This window comes from Vulpes vulpes, chromosome 4 (assembly GCF_048418805.1).
Source record: "Vulpes vulpes isolate BD-2025 chromosome 4, VulVul3, whole genome shotgun sequence".
NCBI lineage: Eukaryota > Metazoa > Chordata > Mammalia > Carnivora > Canidae > Vulpes > Vulpes vulpes.
This window is the reverse complement of record NC_132783.1, coordinates 126183904-126207627: the sequence shown is the minus strand read 5'-3', so window position 1 is coordinate 126207627 and position 23724 is coordinate 126183904. Positions and strand designations below refer to the sequence as shown.

The following is a 23724-nucleotide window of genomic DNA, read 5'->3' as shown; positions in this document are numbered from 1 at the left end:
GGAGGTCTTAAAGAACTACAATGAGTCCAAAAGATTAAGAGAATTTATCCTAATGTATGGGTGGTATGGAGATATGCATCCAAAATGAGAATGACCTTGACTGTCTCAGAGGAGTGTGAGATAAGAAAGTATCTCACGATTAGTGGAAAAGGGAGTTCAAATGAGACCTCACACTTTTTAATTCTCTATTTTTAACTTCATCTGTAACTCTCTTCATCTGTGACTACTTGTCTTTAATCCAAACTAATTGCCATGGATTCATCTGGATATAGAAGGAAAAAGATGGAAGAAATACCCAGAAGTCCTACTAGGGACCAACACTAAGCAGAACCAGTTGCCTTCTGCCATACTTCGAATGTCATAGGGGAAGAATAATAAATTTGCAAAGAAATAAAATATCAGCTACAATGGACAATATAATGGCATTCTTTCATATTATTCTAAGATTCTAGTTAAGGCAATGTATTATTGCTGAAAGAATAGAAAAATAGGTTAAAGGAGTTGAATAGAGAACTCAGAAGTAAACCCACACAAATATAGTTAACTGTTCTTTGACTAAGGAGCAAAGGCAATACAATGTAACAGAGATAGTCTTTTCAACAAATGGTCACCCATGTATGAAAAATGAATCTAGACATAGGCTTTACACCTCTCACAAAGTTAACTCAGAATGTATCATAGTCCTAAATTTAAAATACAAAACAACAAAAGTCTTAGAAGAAAAATAGGGGGAAAATCTAGGTGACCTTGGTTTTGGTAATGGCTTTTTAGATATAACACTAAGAGCTTGACCCATGAGAAAAAAGACTGACAAGTTGGACTTCATTAAAATAAAAACTTGTGCTCTGTGAAAGACACTGTCAAGAGAAGGTAAAGACAAGCCACAGACTGGGAGATAATATTTGCAAACTATGTATTTGTTAAAGGACTGGCAACCAGAATATACAAAGAACTCTTAAACTCAACAATAAGAAAACAATCCAATTATAAAATAGGGAAAAAATATGAACAGATCCCTAATCAAAGAAGATATACAGATGGCAAACAGGAATTTGAAAGTGCTCAAAATCATATGTCAGTAGGGAATTGCAAATGAAAACAACAATGAGATACAACTACACACCTATTAGAATGGCTGGGACGCCTGGGTGGCTCAGTGGTTTGGTGCCTGCCTTCAGCCCAGAGCATGATCCTGGAGACCCAGAATCCGAGTCCCACATTGGGCTCCCTGCATGGAGCCTGCTTCTCCCTCTGCCTGTGTCTCTGCCTCTCTCTCTCTCTCTCATGAATAAATAAATAAAATCTTAAAAAAAAAAAACAAAGAATGGCAAAAAACTCAACCACTGACAACACCAAATGCTGGTAAGGATGTGGAGCAACAGTAACATTCATTTTTGGTGGGAATGCACAAATGGTACAGTTACTTTGGTAAATAGTGGTGTGTCGGGCAGCCCAGGTGGCTCAGCGGTTTAGCGCCACCTTTAGCCCAGGGCCTGATCCTGGAGACCTGGGATCAAGTCCCATGTCCGGCTCCCTGCTTGGAGCCTGTTTCTCCCTCTGCCTGTGTCTCTGACTCTCTCTGTTTGTCTCTCATGAATAAATAAATAAAATAAAAATTTAAAAAATAGTGTGTCAGTTTCTTCCAAAGCTGAACATAAGCTTATCACATGATCCATCAGTCATGATCCTTGGCATTTACCCAAATGAATTAAAAATCTATACCTGCACATGAATGTTTATAGCAGCGTCATTTATAATTGCCAATAATTGGAAGCAACTAAGAAATTCTTCAATAAATGAATGAATAAACAAACTAGGATACCCAAACAATGGAGAATTATCAAGTGATAAAAAGAAACGAGCTCTTAAGCTATGAAAAGGCGTGCAGGAACCTTAGGTGCATATTGCTAAGTGAAAGAAGTCAGTCTGAAAAATATACAAACTGTACGTTTCCAACTATAGGACATGATGCAACAGGCAAAACAATAGAAAAAGAGAGAAGATCAGTGGTTGCCGGAGGTTCAGGGGGAGGGAGAGAGGGATGAATAGGTGGCATTTTTAGGGCAGTGAAACTATTCTGTATGATACTGTAATATAGATAGTGGGTACATGACATGTTTTGCATTTGTCAAAACCCACTTTGTTCTGAAAGGGAAAAGTTAAAAGACATAAATATTTAGATGAACTATTAGTTTTATTGATGCTGCTGTAACACATTCCCACAATCTTGGTGGCTTACCACAACACAAATTTCCTGTCTCATAGTTATAAGGGTCAGAAGTCTGAAGTGGGTCTCACTAACTAAAGTCAAGGTGCAGGGAGGGCTGTGTGACATTGTGGAATCTCTAGGAAAGAATTAGTTTCCTTATTTTTTCTATCTTCTAGGGACTGCCCACATCCTTTGGCTTATAGCCCCTCTCCATCTCCAAAGCCAGCAATGAATAGCGTGCAAGTCCTCACACTGAGTGTTCTCACACTCTTCTACCTCCCTCTTCCACTTTTAAGGACCCTTCTGATTCCATTGGGCTCATCTGAACAATCTAGGATTATCTCCCTTTTTAACATCAGCTGATTAGCAACCTTAATTCTGCCTGCAACATTAATTTCCCTGCTATATAAAGTAACATAGTCATAGACTCTGTGGATTAGGATGCCGGCATCTGGGGGGATGGGCACTATTCTGTCCACAATAAATAACAAGCCAGGAGTTGCTGCCCATATCAGCTCTAATAGCTCAGAATTTCATGGGAGCTGTTTAAATGACCTCACTAACTTAGTTGGAAAGACTAGTGAAAAGGTCTTTCAGCAAACCCTACTGTGAAATTCTTTCCACAGAAGTTTATGGGAGCAAGCAGGGGTAGACATAGCTCTCTAAGATCACTTTGTATCTACTGATCCCCTTATTCCTCCTAGTAAATTTAGGGCCTCGCTTTAGCTTTGTCTTTCTTTTTTTAAAAAGAAGGAAATATTAAAATACAACTAACTTTATTTCCAGGAGGCAAAGAGCGAAAATAGACAAGAAAACCTAGCAAACATTGTTACTAATTATCTGATGACAAATGAGTTGTTATTTATGTCTATAGATCTATTCCCAGCTTCCTTAGAAATGCTATGGTGTAGAAACAATGAACATCGAAGAATCATGTCAGCCTGAGCTCTAAAGCAGTGACAATTTCAGAGACTAATAAAAGGAAAAGAATAAACAAAAATGTTTGTTTCTCTTGGGACTGACAAAATTGGGAATGGATTCCCTGGTCTTACAGACACACCTTTCTGAAAACAGTAAACCACAATATGTGAAGTCCTCATCCTTCCCCAAGCCTGACTAAACCATAGGATGGACAGGCTCAGTTCTGAACATCCTTTAGCAGTCAGAGAGTTTTAGAGATGGGATATGAATTGTCCCATAATTTTGAAATTTATCATTTCATACATAGAGTGAGCACTTTTGGTTGAGTGGAGGAGATACTCATTGGGATTTTTCAAAAGTACAATAATAAAGTTTTAAGATATCCACTAAACACAATGGTGTAATAAGCTTCTTAATTGTGTTCAGGGCAGAACTTTTATGATTATGCAATCATTTTCCAATTCTCAACTTTCCAAAATAAACATCTGGAAAGGATTATAATTCCCTGTAGGGAGTGACTGGGTGCCATTTTGTTATTTATTGATGATGTGCTTCAGGTTCTGGGCTCAACAGCACTGGCTTCTCTGTTCCATAACTTTTATCCTTATATAAAGATGACTCAGGAGAGATGTTACCCAGCAAACTCTCAAATTTTTGAGTATTTCATAGTTACCAACCTCCTCAATACTTATTCTAACTGACAATTTTCTGGACCCATCACAAATGATTCTGATTCTTAACGTCTAGATGGGTACAGGAGATTGACATCTTTAACAAGCTTCCCAAGATAACTGTGGTCATGCAATTTTCTAAACACACTTTGAGAAACGTGGCCTTAGTTCTCTGAACCATTCTGGATGAGCGCTGTGTGCATCCACTTTGCACAGCCATTGTCATTAAAGAACACACTCTCACATTACACTCTGGTCCAATTAATCTGATTTCTCTAATCATGAGTGTTCTAATAGTTCACTCTTCAAAGTGGTGAGGGATTTCTCAGAAACCACTTTGGTTTTTGGAGAAGTGGAGTGACTGCATCAACACTGATTTTGTTTTTGTAATGCGGGCAGAGGACAAAGTTAACCTTTTGTTTTCTGGTTTGAGGCTATCATTTAATCCAAAAATGAAATCCATTAAAATATTCACTGTATCATTTTCTTTGCTTACCAACCAAATAGACTTGGTAATTGAGATTTTGATGACTCTGGACAATTTCAATATCCAAGCTGGAGCCAAGTGTTGCAGGGAAGGAAAGGGAAGGAGTGAGAGTGGATGAGGAGATTATTCAGATATTTTATTTTGGAAATACTTGCCGCTATTCCTAACATCAACTCAAACATTACACAAACAAGTGGCCCTTAACATTTTGGGGAGAGTCATGGACTCCTTAGGGGATCTGATTAAGGATCTAAAGCCTTTCACCTGAAAGGTGTTTGTAGGCATGCCTACACACAAAAATCCTCAAACAACTTTAGGTATGTTATGGACCCTCCCATCCCAAAGCTCATCGATATTTAGACTTCTTTTGAGGAGATTTCCCTGTGCTCCCTCCCTTTAGGGGAGTCTTTACCACTGTCACAGACTTCCCTTTGCATTAGTCTTTATGTATTATATAAATAAGAATCACTGGGGGTAATTGTTAAGCATACTGATGTCTGGCTTCCATCCTCAGATATAGATTTAGCAGGTCTGGGGTCCAGCCTAGGACACTGCAATTATTTTATGAGCTTCTGGTGATGCTGATGCAGGTACTAAATGATCACAATTTGAGAGACAGTCACAATTGAGAAGCTGGGCAGTGACTCAGAAAAAGGTTGCTAAACTGGTACAAAAATATAGTAAAATAAGCAGATCACTTCTCTCTACCACATAGAAACCTAGGTAAAAAGAGAGGGGCTGGCTCTTCCCATTCTAGACCCTACTCTGTCTCTTCTTCTGTTCAGCTTGGCCATCCTAAGGCATTGTTTTCATTTTCCCCTAAGGAAAATTCCCCATGGTGCCCATTTTAACTTCATATTTTCTGTGTAAAAGATTGATAATGGGGATAGATAGGCAGAGCAATTTTTCTCTCACCTCAAATTCTCACAAGGGACTGTGGGACCATTCTTTCTCTTCAAAGGGAATTCTTTCTCTGGTGTTCATGGAGCTTTATTGCTTATAACACAAAAGGAGTAAGGGCAGTGTGTATTGAGTAGAAAGGCTGCAGAGACACTTCCTCAAGAGCCTCTAGATTTTTCTAGACAGTAACTTGTCTCAATATTTTAAAACAGTGCAAAAGAACTTCTGTAGGTTGACAGCAGCCATTGATGTGAAATTTTCTACATCTGTTGAGAGTTATATTTGTGCCAGTGGACAAGAGTACTATATAGAAGCAAACAAAGGAAGTTTAGATCCTACCCTGCCTTAAAGGGTAGGCTCATCATTTGCCTTACTGATGTTTCAAAACACTGGTCAGAATAAAATATAAACTTATCCACCCCACTTCAATCAAATAGGACATAGAGCTGAAAATTCTGTCCAAATATATAAATGTAAAATGTAAAATTTTCCTTTCAGAGAACAAAGGCATATTGTTTCCATGGCATTGACCCCAGCTAACTTTCACAACATTAGCTTGTCAAACTTCCCTCTTTCATCCCTTACTTGTAGTAATAAAGATTGCTTTCAGATCATATGAGAAGAAATGGAAGAAAAGATTGGCACATGTGGTCTGATGCGAGAGAGCATTTCAGTGGCTCTCATCAAGGCAAAAGAAAAAAGCATCCAAATTTGATGAGTCTTTTATTGTTGACTCAGTGAGATGGTTCCCTTGGCAACTAACATGGGAGGTGATAGAGCTGGAAGAGCCGAGAGCTCCTCTCCAGCTTTACCCACAGCTGATTAAATGGTGTTCAGACAAATAATGTTGATAGCACAGGAATAGTGTCAAATGTGATGGTGGGGAGAAAAGGAGTGACAGGTTGGGGAAAGCAAGACAACTGCTTAAGTGTCATCAAAATTTAAGTGAAATAAAACATATTGGAAGCACTGTTTCTTTAACATTCAAATCAATTATATTCAATCAAGCTAATTATTGTATGTTGTTGTCTCTTAAGTGATTCTTTGATGTGAAAAGAATAGGACCTTCTTGATTAAAAAACAAATATTTTATTAAAAACCTAATGAGACGTGCACTATGATAAAGCATGGATTTTCAAAGAATAAAAAAGATAGTTTAGGGTTTTGAAAAACTTGGATTGTTATGAATTTCCAGGGGAAGTGGTATGTGAGAAGGTGTGGCGCTCTCAACTTGGCATTGAAATACTTGAACTCACTGCTGGCCTCTCATTAAGATGTTTCAGAGAACAAAAAAAACAACAGTAAAGTGTAGGTGTTCTGAGTTGTGCTGATAGAGATGGAAAATACAATGCTCAATGCCTCCATTCCCCCAGTAGACATGGGGATTTGAATAGAAATGTTTTTCTTGCTTTTCCAGAATTCTTTCCACAAACTTAGCACCTAAATCTTGGTAAAGCTGTCAGTTCTACAAATTCACATCCCACCTTGTTTCTTGACTGAAAGCCTTGGCTGCACTCAGACAACTTCATCCTTGGAAATCTGCACCAACAACTCCATCTGTTGGGTTTCAGTTGTAGAAATACAAAATGAGAAAAAAAAAGAGCAATGAGTGACTTAAGATATGTTTCCAATATATAAGAACAAAATGTAGATAGTTTTCGGTAGAATCTAACATCATATTTGTGAAATCATAACAATGTAGAAAAAAAATTAAACTCAAATATGGCCAAAGACTTTTGTACAGCAATGTATGTCACAATAGTGTAAATTGTGTAATAATACTGTAATATTGAACATGATATACATGTCCAGCTATACAAAATTGGATGAATAAATTATAACCTCTCGATTGTAGTTGTTGAAAATCATGTTTGCAGATATTAGAGGATACAGAAACATGCTCAATATTATATATATAATGTAGAGTTTAAAAAAAGCAGATCATAAAATAGTATAAAAGTAGAATATACATGACATATTTATTCAAAAAGCTTGGAAGGGCATGCCATTTTAAGATATGTAGCAGTAATTATCTCTAAGTCATAGGATTATAGGTAAATTCTGCTTTTCACTTCATGTATCTGTGATATCCAGGTATTTGACAATGAGTATGTGCTATATTTTGCCCTTTTAAAAAATGGAGTTTTTTTTTATTATTCAGTTCTTTTTTTATATGAGTATAGTTGATGCATAATGTTACATTAGTTTCAGGTGTACAACTTAGTGATTTGACAGATTTATACATTGTGCTATGTTCACAACTGTAGCTCCCATCTGTCCTGATACATTGCTATTATCATTGACTATATTCCTTATGTGGTACCTTTTCTTCCCATGACTTATTCATTCCATAACTGGAAATTTATATCTCCCACTCCCCTTTACTTGTTTTGCTCAACCCCTGCACACACCTCCCCTCTAGCAACCATCAGTTTGTTCCCTGTCTTTATAGGTTTGATTATGCTTTTTGGTTTTTCTTCTTTTTTCTTGTTTTTTAGATTCCACTTATGAGTGGAATTATATGGTATTTGTCTTCCTCAGTCTGACTTACTGACTTAGTGTAGTATCCTCTAGGTCTCAAAAGGCACAATAGCATCCATTTATGTCTGAATAATATTCCATTGTGTTTAGATGAGTGTATGTGTACCACATCTTCTTTATCTATTCATCTATTGATGGACATTTAGGTTGCCTCCATATGTTGACTATTGTAAATAATGTTGTAATAAATATAGGAGTGCGTGTATCTTTTTGAATTACTGTTTTGTTTCTCTTGGTAAGTGCTCAATAGGGGAATTATTGTATCATATGGTATTTCAATTTTTAATTTTTGAGGAACCTCCATCCTGTTTTCCTAGTGGCTGTACCAATCTACACCCCCCCCCATCAACAGTGTATGAAGATTCCTTTTGCTCCACATCCACACCAATGCTTGTTATTTCTTGTCTTTTCGATTTTAGCTATTCTAACAGGTTTAAGGTTATATCTCATCATGGTTCAGATTTGCATTTCCCTAATAATTAGTGATGTTGAGCATCTTTTCATACATCTATTGGCCATGTGTATATATTTGGAAAAATGTAAATTTAGGTCCTCTGTCCATTTTTAATTTTTTTGTTGTTGAGTTATAGGAGTTTTCTTTTTTAAGATTTTGGATACTTGAGAAGAATGTGCCTCGGTGTCCATCGAAAGATGAATGGATAAAGAAGATGTGGTTTATGTATACAATGGAATATTACTCAGCGATTAGAAACGACAAATACCCACCAATTGCTTCAACGTGGATGGAACTGGAGGGTATTATGCTGAGTGAAATAAGTCAATCGGAGAAGGACAAGCAGTGTATGTTCTCATTCATTTGGGGAATATAAATAATAGTGAAAGGGAATATAAAGGAAGGGAGAAGAAATGTTGGGAAATATCAGGAAGGGAGACAGAACATAAAGACTCCTAACTCGGGGAAACGAACTAGGGGTGGTGGAAGGGGGGAGGAGGGCGGGTGTTGGAGGGGAATGGGTGACAGGCACTGAGGTGGACACTTGACGGGATGAGCACTGGGTGTTTTTCTGTATGTTGGTAAATTGAACACCAATAAAAATTAATTAAAAAAAAATAAAATAAAAATATTTAAAGCGTAAAAAAAAAAAAAAAAAAGATTTTGGATACTAACCCCTTATCAAATATATTATTTGCAAATATCTTTGCCCAATAAGTAGATTATCTTTTTGTTCTCTTGATGTTTCCTTTGCTGTGCAAAAGCTTTTTATTTTGGTGTAGTCCCAATATTTTGCTTTTGGTTCCCCTGCCTTAGAAGACATATCTAGAAAAATGTTGCTATAGCTAGTGTCAGAGACATTACTACCTGTGTTCTCTTCTAGGATTTTTATGGTTTCAAGTTTCACATTTAGGTCTTCAATCCATTCTGAGTTTATTTTTCTGTATGGTATTTAAAAAATGGCACAGTTTTAGTCTTTTCCATGTAGCTGTCCAGTTTTCCCAGCACCATTTATTGAAAAGCCTTTTCTCTACTGTATATTCTAGCCTCCTTTGTCATAGATTTATTGACCACATAAGCATTAGTTTATTTCTAGGCTGTCTATTCTGTTCTATTGATCTATAGAGCCAAAGTTATTGTGAAGTACACTTCATGACTATTTTTTTGTGTGTGCTTGAATGCTATATCTAAAAATCAAACATACAGTAGAAGGGTATTCCATTGTGCTGGTTTTAGGAAAAAACCTCTGAAATCAACAATTTATTCTTAAATTTTGTTAAATAGCCTTATTTCAAGATAAAGTTCTATCAATTTTTTTCCATAATTTAACAACCCTGGTCCCCCTTTTGAAAGTGAATTCACTTATTTATTTGATTATTATTTATTTTTACATTGTTATATTAGTTTTGGGTATACAATATAGTCATTCAACAATTCCAAACATCACCTGGTGCTCATCACAAATGCAGTCCTTAATCCCTATTACCTATTTAATCCATCCCACCACCCACCTCCCCTCCAATGACCATCAGTTTATTCTCTGTAATTAAGAGTCTGAAAAAAAAGGGAAGGTGCCTGGATAGCTCAGTCAGTTGAGTGTCTGACTCTTGGTTTTGACTCAGGTCATGACCTCAGGGTTGTGGGATCAAGCCCTGCTCAGTGGGGAGTCTGCTTGAGATTCTCTCCCTCTCCTTCTGCCACTCCCCCCTCTAAAAAATAAGAAATAAAATAAGACTGTTTCTTCGTTTGTCTCTCTCCCTTGTTCTCTTTTTTTCCCTTTGCTCATTTGTTTTATTTCTTAAATTACACATACAAGGGAAATCATACGGTATTTGTCTTTCTCTGATTACTTATTTCCCTTAGCATAATGCTCTCTAGCTCCATTCACATTATTGGACATGGCAAGATTTCATTATTTTTTTATGGTTGAAAAATATTCTATTATGTCTCTCTCTCTCTCCTCTCTCTGTCTTTCTCTCACACTGTCTCTCTCTCACACACACACACACCTTCTTTATTGATTCATTTGTTTTTTTGTTTCAAGCTTTTACTTAAATTCTAGTTAGTTAACATACACTGTAATATTGGTTTCAGGAGTAGAATTTAGTGATTCATCACTTATATATAACACCCAGTGCTCATCACAAATACCCTCCTTAATTCCCAACACCCATTTAGCCCACCCTGCATCCACCTCTCTCAAAATGAATTCACTTTACATGGCCTTTTCAAGAACCAATTCTTGGATAATAAGGACTCTGTACACAGAAAGAACCTAGTGAGGGGTCTTTACGAGAACAAATATACATCACCAACAAAAGGAAGACTTTCTCTGCCTTCTTGGCATCAATTCTAGGCCCTTCTGTCTCACAACATTAATCTTAGCCTCACCATTTAGAAATACCTGTCATTATTAGGGAACTCACAAACTCTCCCCAACACACATGCAAAATGCAAACCTACAGTTTTTATTTAGTCCATTTTTTGAGATGAAAGGGAAACATTTAATAGCCTATTAAAGCACTAAGAAAGAGTATGGTTTTGAATCTACCAATATTCAAAAACAGTTCTGGAAAATCATGGATTGGATTGTCCCTCCTGTATTAGGGCCATTTCCCTAAAATGCCTCAAAGTACTCTCAACACCCTAAGGCATTTGGCTCTGGAATTCTGGTGTTGGCAGGAAACTCTTCATTGCATCTGCTCTTCCTACCACCTTCATATGTTGAATAATTGATAGTCTTCTTGATTTTTTTTTTTTTTGAGCAAAAGCCAAAATCAGAACTAGAAAAGAACAGATTGCTGAGACAGAGGCATCCATATATTCCACAAAGACATGACAGCATGGGTATAGGAATGCTATACACAGCCCAAACTGGCCCCCAAATGTGAGTTGGTTGTTTCTGAGGGCAGTGCATGTCAGTAAATCAGCAAGGATGCTATACATATCCCAAATAATGCATAAAACAAAGTTAAATTTATAACTATGAGCACTTTTGGTTTTCATTATTCCACAGACAACAGCAATTTAATCAAACAATAAGGGCTACAGTTTCAAGGCAAGTTGCTTACTTTACTTTTCTCCAACTTTTTATTTGGAAAATGCTCAAGCTTACAAAAATGTTGGAGGACTAGTACAATGAACATTCAAATACACTCTGCCTCCATTCACCAATTTGCTACATTTGCACTGTCTCTTTCAAACACCTTTCCTCTCTCTTTCTCTTTTCCTTTCATTCTCTCCCAAAGTACTGAATAGTAAATTGCACACAGAATAAATTTTCATCCCTAAAATATTAACATGGTCTCATTAAGGTTAAGAGCATTTTAAAAAAGAACCATAATTCCATTATCACATCTAATTTTTTTCTAAAAAATTCAACCCAGGTGCAAAGATTACAGATTAGCTGTTTTTACCTTTTTAACTTTAATTTAGAATAATCCTGCTCCTTTTAGGGTTTGTTTTTTATGATATTGACTTAAAACAAAAGTGCAGGTCAGTTGTAGAATGTTAAGTATTTTGGAATTGCCTACTTGCTTTCTCATAGTTAGATTCAGATTGAACATTTTGACAAGATTAATTTATAGGAGATATTGTGTACTTAATACATAACATCAGAGGACATATAATGCCAGATTGAATTTACTACTATTAATACTGAATTAATTACTTGGCTAAGGTGATAAGCATTAGCTCTTTTTATTTAAAATCATATCTAATAAGCACTGAGTAATGTATAGAATTGTTGAATTGTTCTATTGTACACCTGAAACTAACATAATACTATGTGTTAAATATACTTGAATTTAAAAATTATATCTAGTAAGTGATCTCTGAGTGATACTTTGCAACTGTGTGAGTATCCTATTCTCACAATCCCACATCCCAATTTTAGCATTCTTTGATGATAAGTATCTAGATAAGCAATTATACTGGAGATGGCAAAAAATGGCTAATCTTATCTATTAACTGGAATATTTCTCAAAAGACTAACCACTCCTCCCCCATTCCTATCTCTCTGCAATATCACAGTGGACTCTTGAATTATTCCTGCACAGGTCCACTTATATATCACTTATATATGCATTTTTTTTCAATAAATACACTATAGTAGTATAACTGTATTCTCTTTTCTTACGATTTTCTTAACATTCTTAACATTTCCTAGCCTATTTCATTGTAATAACATGGCATATATATATAGATATCATGCAAAATATGTGTTAATCGACTATTTTGTGTCATTGGTAAGGCTTCTGGTTAACTGCAGGTTGTTAATAATTAAGTTTTGGGAAGCGAAAAGTTATACTTGGATTTTTGGATGTGCATGGGTTAGCATCCCTAACCCCCATGTTGTTCACAAGTCAACTATACACATACGACAATTTTTCACTTAAAAATACATCCTGGAAATCATTCCGTGTTAGTTTGTGGATAGATTCCTCATTCTTATTTATGGCTCCATAGAAATCCATTGTATAGATATATCACAGCTTTTTCTATTCTTTTCCACAAATGGGCATTTTGATTATTTTTCATTTTGCTATCGCTAACAATTTAATATTGAATAACATCCGCTTTCCTCTTATATGTAGAAACGTATCCTCAGGAAAAATTCCTAGAAGTGAAATTGCTCAAAACTATGAGCTTCACAAATTGTTCCTGTTTTTTTCTCCCCACCCCCTTAGATGGGGTGGCTAAAATGGGCTGGAGTTGGGTCATTTCCCGTCCTCTAGGTCACTTAGGCTCCGATTAACTAGTTTTCTCCTGAGGGCAGATCTTGTTAGGAACAGAGTGCTCTGGCATATTTCCAAATGGTTCTTATTCTCTTTCCTCTGCTGGAAGCTTGAGCGGATTTTTCTTTGATATTTACTAGGAGAACCTGATCAAACTCCTGGAGGTAAATCTCACAAAATTGCGACTGCCTACTTACGACTGAGTCTTCCTGGATTTTTTAACTCTCAGAGTTGTCCATACTGAGACTTCACAATTCAACAATTACAATTCAGACTGGAATTTCTGTCCTGTTCCTTTGATCTTATCTTCAATACTGAGCTACTTGGTTTTATAGCTTTATGTTAAGTGTTAAAATCAAGTTGTATAAACCTTTCAACTTATTTTTCTTTTTTTTTCAAAATTGTTTTAGCATCTCAAGGCCCTTTGCATTTTCATATACATTTTGGGATCAGCATGTCAATTTCTATTTTAAAAGTCTCTGAGGGGATCCCTGGGTGGCGCAGCGGTTTGGCGCCTGCCTTTGGCCCAGGGCGCGATCCTGGAGACCCGGGATCGAATCCCACATCAGGCTCCCGGTGCATGGAGCCTGCTTCTCCCTCTGCCTGTGTCTCTGCCTCTCTCTCTCTCACTATCATAAATAAATAATAATAAAAAAGTTAAAAAAAAAATAAAAGTCTCTGAAATTTTTATTTGAATTGTTTTGAATCTATAAATCAGTTTGGGGAAAATGTATATATCCTAATGATATTAAGTGTTCCAATCCATGAACCAGGTATATCTATTTAGATCTTTATTAATTCTCTCAGTAATACTTTATAGATTTTAAAATAAAATATAGTTGACAGTAATATTTTATAATTTTAATGTAGAAGTTTTACACATCTTTTATAAAATTTATTTCTAAATACTTTGTTTTGTGTGTAAGTAGCATTTTATTGCATTTTGCAACTGCTTGCTACTAATAGCAGAAATGGAATCATTTTGTATAATGATCTCATACCCTACAAACTTGCTAAATTTATATTGTTGATTTCTACTTCTACATCTGCCAAGTTTTGCTTCATGAAATTTAAAGCTCTGTTGTTTGAAGCATACATATTTAATATTGTTGATTTTTCCTAATGATTCCATTTTATTATTATTAAATAGCCCTCTGTCCTTCTTAAGACTTTTTGTTTTGATGTCTAGTTTGGTATTAATAAAACAATCCAGCTTCCTTCTTCTTTCTATGTATTTGTGTCTTTAAATGAATGTATGTATTTTAAAGAGAATAAAAAAGATAAATTATTTTTGAAAAATCAGCCACATTGATGTCTTTAAATTTAAGACATATCTCTTTTAGACAGAAATCGAGTTTGATTTTGCCTTTTTTGTCCAGTCTGACAATTGCTGCCTTTTATTTGGAGTGTTTAGACCATTAATATGTGATGTAATTATTGATAAGATTTGGTTTATATCTATCATCTTGATATTCATTTTCCATGTGTCTCTTTTGTTTCTCTCATTTCTTTTCTATGTTGTTTGTATTTAGGAAATTTTTTTATTTCAGATTTTATTTCCTTTGTTGAATTATTATTTATATTTTTTATTTTGTAGTGGGTTTTATTTTTTTCTATTATTTATTTTTCTACTTTTATGATTATTTTTACTATTTTGTAGTGGTTGCTTTAGGATTAATAATACATGTCTGAACTTATCCAAGTCTATTTATAGCCAATACTGAACCATTTCATATTTCACAACTCCCAGTTCAGAAGTGCAATAACATTACAACGATATAATTTCATTTACAGAACCCATCATAGCCTTTCTGGTACCTCAGCTACGCGGCTGTGATGTGAACAAGGTGTTGTAGCTGTCTTTCCACTCCTGCTGGGACAGGACTCCAGGGTTCATCCCTAAAACAGCTGGGCCATTGGTATCTATTTTATTCTCTACCCTTTGGTAAGCCTCACACAGTTTATCAAGCACAGCCCTTGGTCAAGGACTTTTGCAGAAACCCCCCTCCACTCCAGCCTCCAAGCAAACTTTTGGGGTACTGCTCTGTGCAGTCCCTTCTCCTCTGGTGCCTGCCCTGCAGATTCCAGCTGCCTCAGCTTCCTCAAGTCAGCAGGACCATCTTGCTCTGCTGATTCCATTTCACTGGCTTCAGTACAGAAATTCCCAAGCATGGAGGTAGGTTTAATATGAGGCTTCCCTTGTCCATTTCTCATCTTTCAGAGACTGCAGTCTTTCACAGACCGCTGTCCAGCTCCATGTTTGTACACTAGGGGAGGGTTAGTTCAGTGCCTGTTAGATTTATTCAAAACCAAGAAGCTTTAGGTACTTTTTATAATGAATAGAATATGTTTCAGAGTACAGGCTCATGACATCTACAACTTGTAGAATTTACTTTCACTTTGCTTTTACAGAATCTGTTTGAGAGTCTCTGATAGGATAACTTGAGTTTAAAAAGATATATAGGTTCTTGAGGCATTCTGGAAGAATTTAGTTCATTTTATGTATTCTGATTATTTCAGAATTCTCTCCATAGTTTTCATAGTTTTCTCCTCTTCTGTCTTCTTCATTCTCTTTTTTCTTTCCTGTGCTTCTTCAATCTTTCTCTCTTTTTAAAAATATTTAACATATACTTGTATAGGTGACCATATGGTCCAAATACTTTGGGGGGCTTGGTGGATATGAAGTCATTTAATTGTTCAGTGTAGTGGGTGAAGCAAAAAGGAGAGTAGTGGGTGCAAGGCAAGTGAGTGTGCCTTACCACTTGTTTTCCTTCTGGAAAATAAAGTGAATTGTTTGTCTTACTCTCTGTACCTTTCTTAAGCTATTAGAAAAAACTTATGTTTGTTTTGAGAAATATAGAACAATTATGAGCAACTTTTTGGGTGAATTAGGCAATTAGCTCCCCTTTTTGCTTTCTTTCACAGTGTAGAGACTTGGAAGAAGTTTTAGCCCTTCCTCATATTATGTGATTAATTTTAATACAGGAAGAAACTCTGCCAAATATTTTGTTTCAGAAAATTTTCACATGAGGCAGATCTGGTAAGCTATGTTTCGACTCAAGTAATAGTTACTTAGAAAAGAAAAAAAATTTTAAATATAGGACTAATTTAACTGCTTCTAAGAGCCTGTCTGGATTTATTTATACTTTAGTTTTTCTGGCTCTGGAATAGTTTTTCTGGCTCTTTTGTGGTAGTCAAAATGCCACAAAAGAAGTACAAAAACATAACTTTCAGTGTCCAAACTATCTGGTCTAAAAAGTAAAGCAAATTGAGAGAAAAAACAAAACACAACATTACCTCCGTTCTTTCTTATGTTCCACAGTTAAAATATCCAGTGCCTTCATGATTTTCCTTTATTGGGACAATGCTCTCTTCAGAGAATCTGGCACCTTAGTTCCCAAAGGCTAGAGTGATGGAAAATCATTTGACCTACAGCAGCAAGGATACCAAACTGTAAGAGGACATGAGGGAGCCAACATTCCAGTCTTGACTTTGGCCTTTACACTGCATATCTTCCCAAATGGCAGTCCCAAATGTTTAAATTTTTACCATGAATATAAAGCCTCATTCCTGGCCCTTATATATTGCTATGAGACCTCCATAAATCAATTAATAGGCATATCTCACCCCAGGTGAAATGAAAAATCTTTCTTATATGAGACCCTGCTCAGAAGGTGGCCTCCTTCTTTTCTGGACTGGAATTTGTATTTGTCTGCCAAAGCTACTGTGGCTATTTGAGAGCCAGATTAGGCCCTTACAGGGGACCTGGGGTCATTGTTCACATCAAATGTCACCTCAGGGACTACACTCACACTTCTCCCTCTGTCTGGAACACTTTTTCTCACTCCTCATGACTAACTGCTTATCCTCAGGTTTCCATTTCAAGGTTACTTCTTCATTGGTGTCTTCTTCCATCACTCAGTATAAATGGATTCTCTAGACACACGTTTATAATTCTTATGTTCTTGTCCTTCGAAGTGTTTGTCTCACTATGGTAGTATGTAATATATCTCTGTTTATTGCTTGTTTCTTCCACTGAATCCTGTGTTCCATGAAGCTAGGAATCATTTCTATTTGACCAACCACAACAAACATGGTCTCTAGTATAAAGCCTATCTTATAGTGGGCATTCAGTAGACATTTGTTTATTAAATAAATGAACCACCATTCCTCTACCTACAGTCGTACAGGAACGTATGGCAGCCACACAGAGAGAGCTTCAGCAACCAAATATGGAGGGGGGGTGCAAATTCATCTTACCCAAAATTATGTGGAGGATTCACAAAAGCACCCTGTGGCAGGAGTCATAAATATGCAGGTTGAATCATGAAAAACAAGGTCTCTGCCCTCTATAACCAAATAAGGAAACCAAAACTCGTACAGGCCATATTTAACTAGGCACCTTGTAGAAACCCAGGGGAAAAGGCATGGATTTTATTACTTATTTTACAAATTGAAGTTTTTAAAAATTTATATACCACTGTTAATAATCTGCCTCCCTGTGGGTAGGATGATAAAAGTAATTAGCACAGGGAAAAATAACACCAAAGAAAGTCAGCTTATTGGAATAAGAGCTTTCAGAGCTAGGATACCAAATAAAGCATTTGACACCATCTCTCAGCCAACTGCAGAAATAAATACTTGTCTAGGTAGGCTTAAGTGAAAATTGAGTATTCAACTAAAAGGAATGTATTAAACAAGAATATCACACCAGCTTTCCAGTGTAACAGAACTTTTGGAACCAATATACATACCTTTAATTCCAGTCTGGGGATGGCAAAGAAATTGTATCTGATGGGCTAAGTCTAGTCCATTGGCACTGGCTGCTCAGAGTACTAGACTGTGACAAATTCTAAGGCTGAGTCTGGGCTTAGTAAGGAAATGAGCCATGCCTAGGTAGTAATTTCTGATGGGCAGAGAATAGGGATTAAAACTAATCATGCCATGTTGCTATCATTACCAGTTAAACTTTTTTTTAAAAGTTTAAATGATAGGGATTTTGAGTCCTACCGTAGGTAGGAGTGACATGATAACTAACTTGAGTAACACCTAGCAGGCAGAGTCTAGAGGTGACATTAACATCACACCTGAAAAGTTGTCCTTTTTCCCCATCCCATAAGGAACCATCTTCATTCAAGGTCTATGGCCTTCAGAATGCCCCCTTTTTCTTTTTCTTTTTTTTAAACCCTGTTACAGGATTAGTGGTTTTTTTTCCTAAGATTTTATTTATTTATTCATGAGAGACACACACACAGAGAGGCAGAGACACAGGCAGAGGGAAAAGCAGGCTCAATGCAGGGAGCCTGATGGGGGACTCGATGGGGGACTCGATCCCGGTTCTCCAGGATCACACCCTAGGCTGAAGGCAGTGCTAAACCACTGAGCCATCCTGGCTGCCAGAATGCTTCCTTTTCTAACACTTTCTTGGAGCTGCCTTTTACCTGTGTGATCCTTGCTTCCCACCTACACCAACTACCCCAATCTAGGTCTTCTGCAAACTCAGTATAACTATTCATAGAGCATTGGTGAGCTGGACCTTAGATAAATGATCAAGAGGGAATATTGACTTAGATAATGTGTGAAGTCCCATCCTTAAATTCTATTCTTTGATTCCAGGGCTTTCATACCTCTAATATAGATGGCATTTAAGAAGTGTGGAAATTTCTCCATCTTTTCATCAAGAAACCCAGACAATTCCAGATCTAATTCTAACAGGACCTGAGTCACAGAAAAGCTTCTTATAATACTACACAGAAAATCAGCTATAGGAACAGGACTCAGTTTGTAATTCCTAGTCCCAAGACCAGGCAACTGGACTAGTCATAGTTTTTAAGAAAATACATTTCTTGATTTGTAAGTAAAAATTTTAAAAGCTAAGAATGAAGCAAAAATATGCAAAGTTTTTTTTAAGATTTTATTTATTAATTCATGAGAGAGATATATAGAGAGAAGCAGAGACACAGACAGAGGGAGAAGCAGGCTCGATGCAGGGAGCCCAACATGGGACTTGATCCCGGTTCTCCAGGATCACGCCCTGGGCCGAAGACAGGTGCTAAACCACTGAGCCACCCAGGTATCCCCAAAGATTTTTTTCATATGTGTTTTTTATTTGATTTTTTTGTTAAATATAAAGAAATGTTCACATAATTTGAAAAAAAATTTGGCCCTTTTTAAATTATATCCCCAAAGAGTATCTTCATCCTATAGGGACATATTCACCCTTCCTTTCCTAGATAAGCAGTTGAACAATATCCCATAGACCTTTACAGTTGCTTTCTGGGTTATAGTCCTCCTATGACATAAACAAGTCAAACCCAAATATTGGTATAATGTAAACAGAAATCATCTGTCATATTGAGGACATTAAATCATGCTTTCCTAAATTTCTCCTCAATTTCCCATTAATGAGGCAAAAGTTAAGGCATTGACACAGAAATTTGCATAAAGTTGATAATGTTCATATTGTTTTTTTAAAAATATCTTCCAAAAAATCTGACAAAATGTTTTGTGTACTTAACAACTTATAGTGGAGTGCTGTATAATATAGCTGTTACTCATTACACTACCTATGCCTGTGGTTTATTTATTTATTTATTTTTTAATTAATTTTTATTGGTGTTCAATTTACCAACATACAGAAAAACACCCAGTGCTCATCCCGTCAAGTGTCCACCTCAGTGCCCATCACCCATTCCCCTCCAACACCCACCCTCCTCCCCTTCCACCACCCCTAGTTCGTTTCCCCGAGTTAGGAGTCTTTATGTTCTGTCTCCCTTCCTGATATTTCCCAACATTTCTTTTCCCTTCCTTTATATTCCCTTTCACTATTATTCATATTCCCCAAATGAATGAGAACATACACTGTTTGTCCTTCTCCGATTGACTTATTTCACTCAGCATAATACCCTCCAGTTCCATCCACGTTGAAGCAAATGGTGGGTATTTGTCGTTTCTAATTGCTGAGGAATATTCCATTGTATACATAAACCACAGCTTCTTTATCCATTCATCTTTCGATGGACACCGAGGCTCCTTCCACAGTTTGGCTATTGTGGCCATTGCTGATAGAAACATCAGGGTGCAGGTGTCCCGGCATTTCATTGCATCTGAATCTTTGGGGTAAATCCCCAACAGTGCAATTGCTGGGTCGTAGGGCAGGTCTATTTTTAACTCTTTGAGGAACCTCCACACAGTTTTCCAGAGTGGCTGCACCAGTTCACAGTCCCACCAACAGTGTAAGAGGGTTCCCTTTACTCCGCATCCTCTCCAACATTTGTTGTTTCCTGCCTTGTTAATTTTCCCCATTCTCACTGGTGTGAGGTGGTATCTCATTGTGGTTTTGATTTGTATTTCCCTGATTATGCCTGTGATTTAAACTCTTGTGTCCCTCCATTGTCTGTACAGATTAAAGTTCAAGTTTTTGAAAACAGCTTATAAAACCCAATTTAATCTGTTATTTCTTATCTCCCTAACTTCATGTCCCTTTTGCTTTTTACCTATGATATCCAAAATTGCTAGCAATTACCAGCACACTGGCCTTTCCTTGCACCCTTAACTTTGGCCATGTAGCCCCCTCTGCCTGAAGTGGACTGTCTTCTCTTCCTTGCTTGGTAATTTCAATTTATCCTTAACTAGCTCCTTTTATTTATTTATTTTTATTTTTAAAAATATTTTGTTTATTCATGAGAGGGGCAGAGAGATACATAGGCAGAGGGAAAAGTAGGTTCCCTGTGGTGAGCCTGATGCGGAACTCGATCCCAGGACCCCAGGATCACGACCTGAGCCAAAGGCAGATGCTCAACCACTGAGCCACCCAGGTCCCCCAACTAGCTCCTTTTTATACCATATCCCCATTTATGCAGAGATAGGTGCTTCTCTTTTACTTCATAAATTGCTGAGTTTTCATCTCCATAATTATGGAAAAAATTGTTAGCATTTTATATGTAGTCTCTCCTCTTCAAAGTAGGCACTTTCAGGGCCGTGAACAGTGTCTTGGTAGGCTTTGTGTGCTCAGTGCCATGCCAGTGCCAGTGTTGGGCTCATCAGAGGCCCACACATATGTGGCAGATTGAGTAAATTACTCCATGGAGGAAACTCATCATCGTAGATAATGAAGGAGAAAGATGTGCAATAACTGTAATTTGTTGTGATAAGCCTCCCCCACCCCCGACACACACACACAGAAAACCCAAAACAAAAAGCTACAAATTTCACACGTTTACATACTTCTCACTGGAGAGTTTATATTACAATAGGATGAGTGAATCTTCACACAGATTGAAGAGAGAATTGAAGCTGGTTTGGTGTCATTCAGGCTTTTTGATTCACTGTCTTTCCCACTGCAGCCACAGCACCATCCTCCCTCCCCCAATTCCTTCCCTGAAACCCAGATCATCCTACAATCGCCTCTGCTCACAGCTAATCTTCTTTCCTCTCAACTTTTATAGCATTTCAGTCTGTACTACTGACTTGGCATTCTAAATGTGACCTGTACCCTTAGACAGTTTTTCTGTGTCCTGTTTTTTTCTATTAGGTCCTAAGTTCATGGAGACTAGAAATCATGCTTCTTTTTTCCCCCACTTTTAATTCCAGCAGTGTGTCTTGCACATGGATACAGTCTTACACAACATGTAGTACATTATGTAACAATGTATATTATGTAATCAATGCAGGAAGAAAAAGAGCTTGAATTGAAAATAGGGAAACCTGATTTGAGAACCCAAGCTTTCGCTGTGGGAAACTTACTTAACTTCTCCTTTTTTCATGCTTATATATTTTAACATAGATCTAATAATTAATCATGAAGTAATTATTATCCATAACAATTGAGATGTTTGATAAACCAACATTTTAATGGTTATAAAATTTAAATGTGGGAGTTTTTCTTAACCTTTTCCTGATTCTTGGACATTAAGTTTATTTTAAGTTTTCATTATTATAAATACTGCTGTGATTTTTTTTTACAAAATTGTGACCATTATTTTTTTATCTTTTTTCAGAGATTTTATTTATTTATTCATGAGAGATACAGATAGAGAGGCAGAGACAGGCAGAGGGAGAGGCAGGCCCCATGCAGGGAGCCCGATGTGGGACTCCATCCTGGGACTCCAGGTAAATGTCTGTCTTCCTTCCTGAGAAACTGGAGGACAGACAAGAACCTAGAAATTATTTATAGCTATTAGGAATAGATGAAGGAGTTAATAGAGAAAAGAGATCCTGAAAAATGAAATCATTTTCAGCATCACACCCTGGGCCAAAGGCAGGTGCCAAACTGCTGAGCCACCCAGGGACCCCCTACTGCTGTGATTAATATCTTTCTATATATTGGTTTTTTATTTCTTTCTTTCTACACATAAGATGACTTATTCAGGAAAAATCAACAGAAGTGTCATTTCTGTGTCAAAAGACCCGAATACTTCTTTTTTTTTTTTTAATTTTTATTTATCTGAGAGAGAAAGAGCACAGGCAGGTGCAGGGACAGAGGGACAAGCAGACTCCCTGCTGAGTGGGGAACTCAAGTAAATAGGGGCTCAATGCAGGGTGAGATAGGGCTCCATCCTAGGACCCTGAGATCATGATGCTTAATGGACTCATCACCAACATGCCTATCAAAGAGCCTACTATTTCTAAGCCTCTGATGGAGTGTTCTAACATTTCTAAGCCACTGATGGAGTCGGAGAGAATCTTACTCTACACTGTGGGGTGGCCTGAATAGAGGACACATAATGGTTTAGGCAATTCACTGTAATGATAGTTAATGTCAATCATGAAAAGAGACAAGTGGGCAGATCTCAGGCCATATTATTTAGAAACAGAAATGGCTATAGTTCCACTTTCCTGTATAAGATAATATGCAAAGAATGTTACAGGGTATTTGAAGCATTTTTTCCTTACATAAAAACTATTTGTTGAATTGAATAATATTTCACTTTGCTTCCCTAACACAGAACTCCGACTTAAAGGCACTTTTCCAAATCCTTCCACAAACTTTAGGAATTGCTTTATGAAAGCAGGCACAAAATCCAACCAGACTTGAATCTCAGAGCAGAGGAATATAAGGGAGGGTGAAATTTTCAGAGAAAGGCTGAATTGAATCTTAAGGAGATAGGGCCAGTAGCCAAGCTGCATCACTGAAACGACTTCATTTGGAACTTTCTCCCTAATCTAAAAATAATAAGGCCTTGGCATAACTAGGTCAGAACATTAGTTATAGTTATTTCTTTGATTAAAAATGAAGGAGAAGCAATCCTACCATTACATGCAATATTTTGGTAGAGGCTTTCTGCTAAAAAGCAAACAACATGCATTTTATTTGGACTTACTCTTAAGATATTTGGAAAGGAACTTTCCAAGAAGGAACATAGTGTTTTCTTCTTTTAGTCCTCTAAAATGGTGGAGTTCTAAGCTATCCTCTCTTTTCTTCCATGATAAGATTGTTGACAGATACATACAGGTCATGGGAAGTTTTGGGAGTTTGTTGTAGTTGTTTGTTTGCATGTTTGTTTCTTTTTTTTCTTTTTCTTTTTCTTTCTTTTTCTTTTCTCTTTCTTTCTTTCTTTCTTTCTTTCTTTTTTTTTTTTTTTTTGCATGTTTGGTTCTTAAAATTAGACAAATAGAGGGACAAGAAGAGAAATTGTTTCCTCAGCAGTAATCTGGAATTGTGCCTTCTACTTATCTTTTGGTTTGTCATTCTGGAAGTTTAAAAGCAACTAACCAGGAACATGTATACCCTAGCTTATGCCCAGGAGCATTGTCTACAGTCCCCAAGTGAAGAGATATTTTCATTTCTACCCTGGATCTTGATT

General features: G+C 36.8%; 2 protein-coding genes across 3 annotated transcripts in view; one reads left to right on the top strand and one right to left on the bottom strand.

Annotated features, from left to right (window-relative positions):
* Window positions 1-16336, bottom strand: part of LOC140598683 (heterogeneous nuclear ribonucleoprotein A1-like) — a 30133-nt gene extending 13797 nt beyond the window's left edge. Inside the window, exons 1-2 of the mRNA XM_072756990.1 lie at window positions 16217-16336; window positions 6673-6745 (exon numbers count right to left, since the gene is read on the bottom strand). The gene's annotated coding sequence lies outside the window, so the exon portion shown is untranslated. The remainder of the gene's footprint in view (window positions 1-6672; window positions 6746-16216) is intronic.
* The window catches only part of FBXO4 (F-box protein 4), a 277900-nt gene that overhangs the window by 145450 nt on the left and 108726 nt on the right, over window positions 1-23724 (top strand). The window lies entirely within an intron of this gene.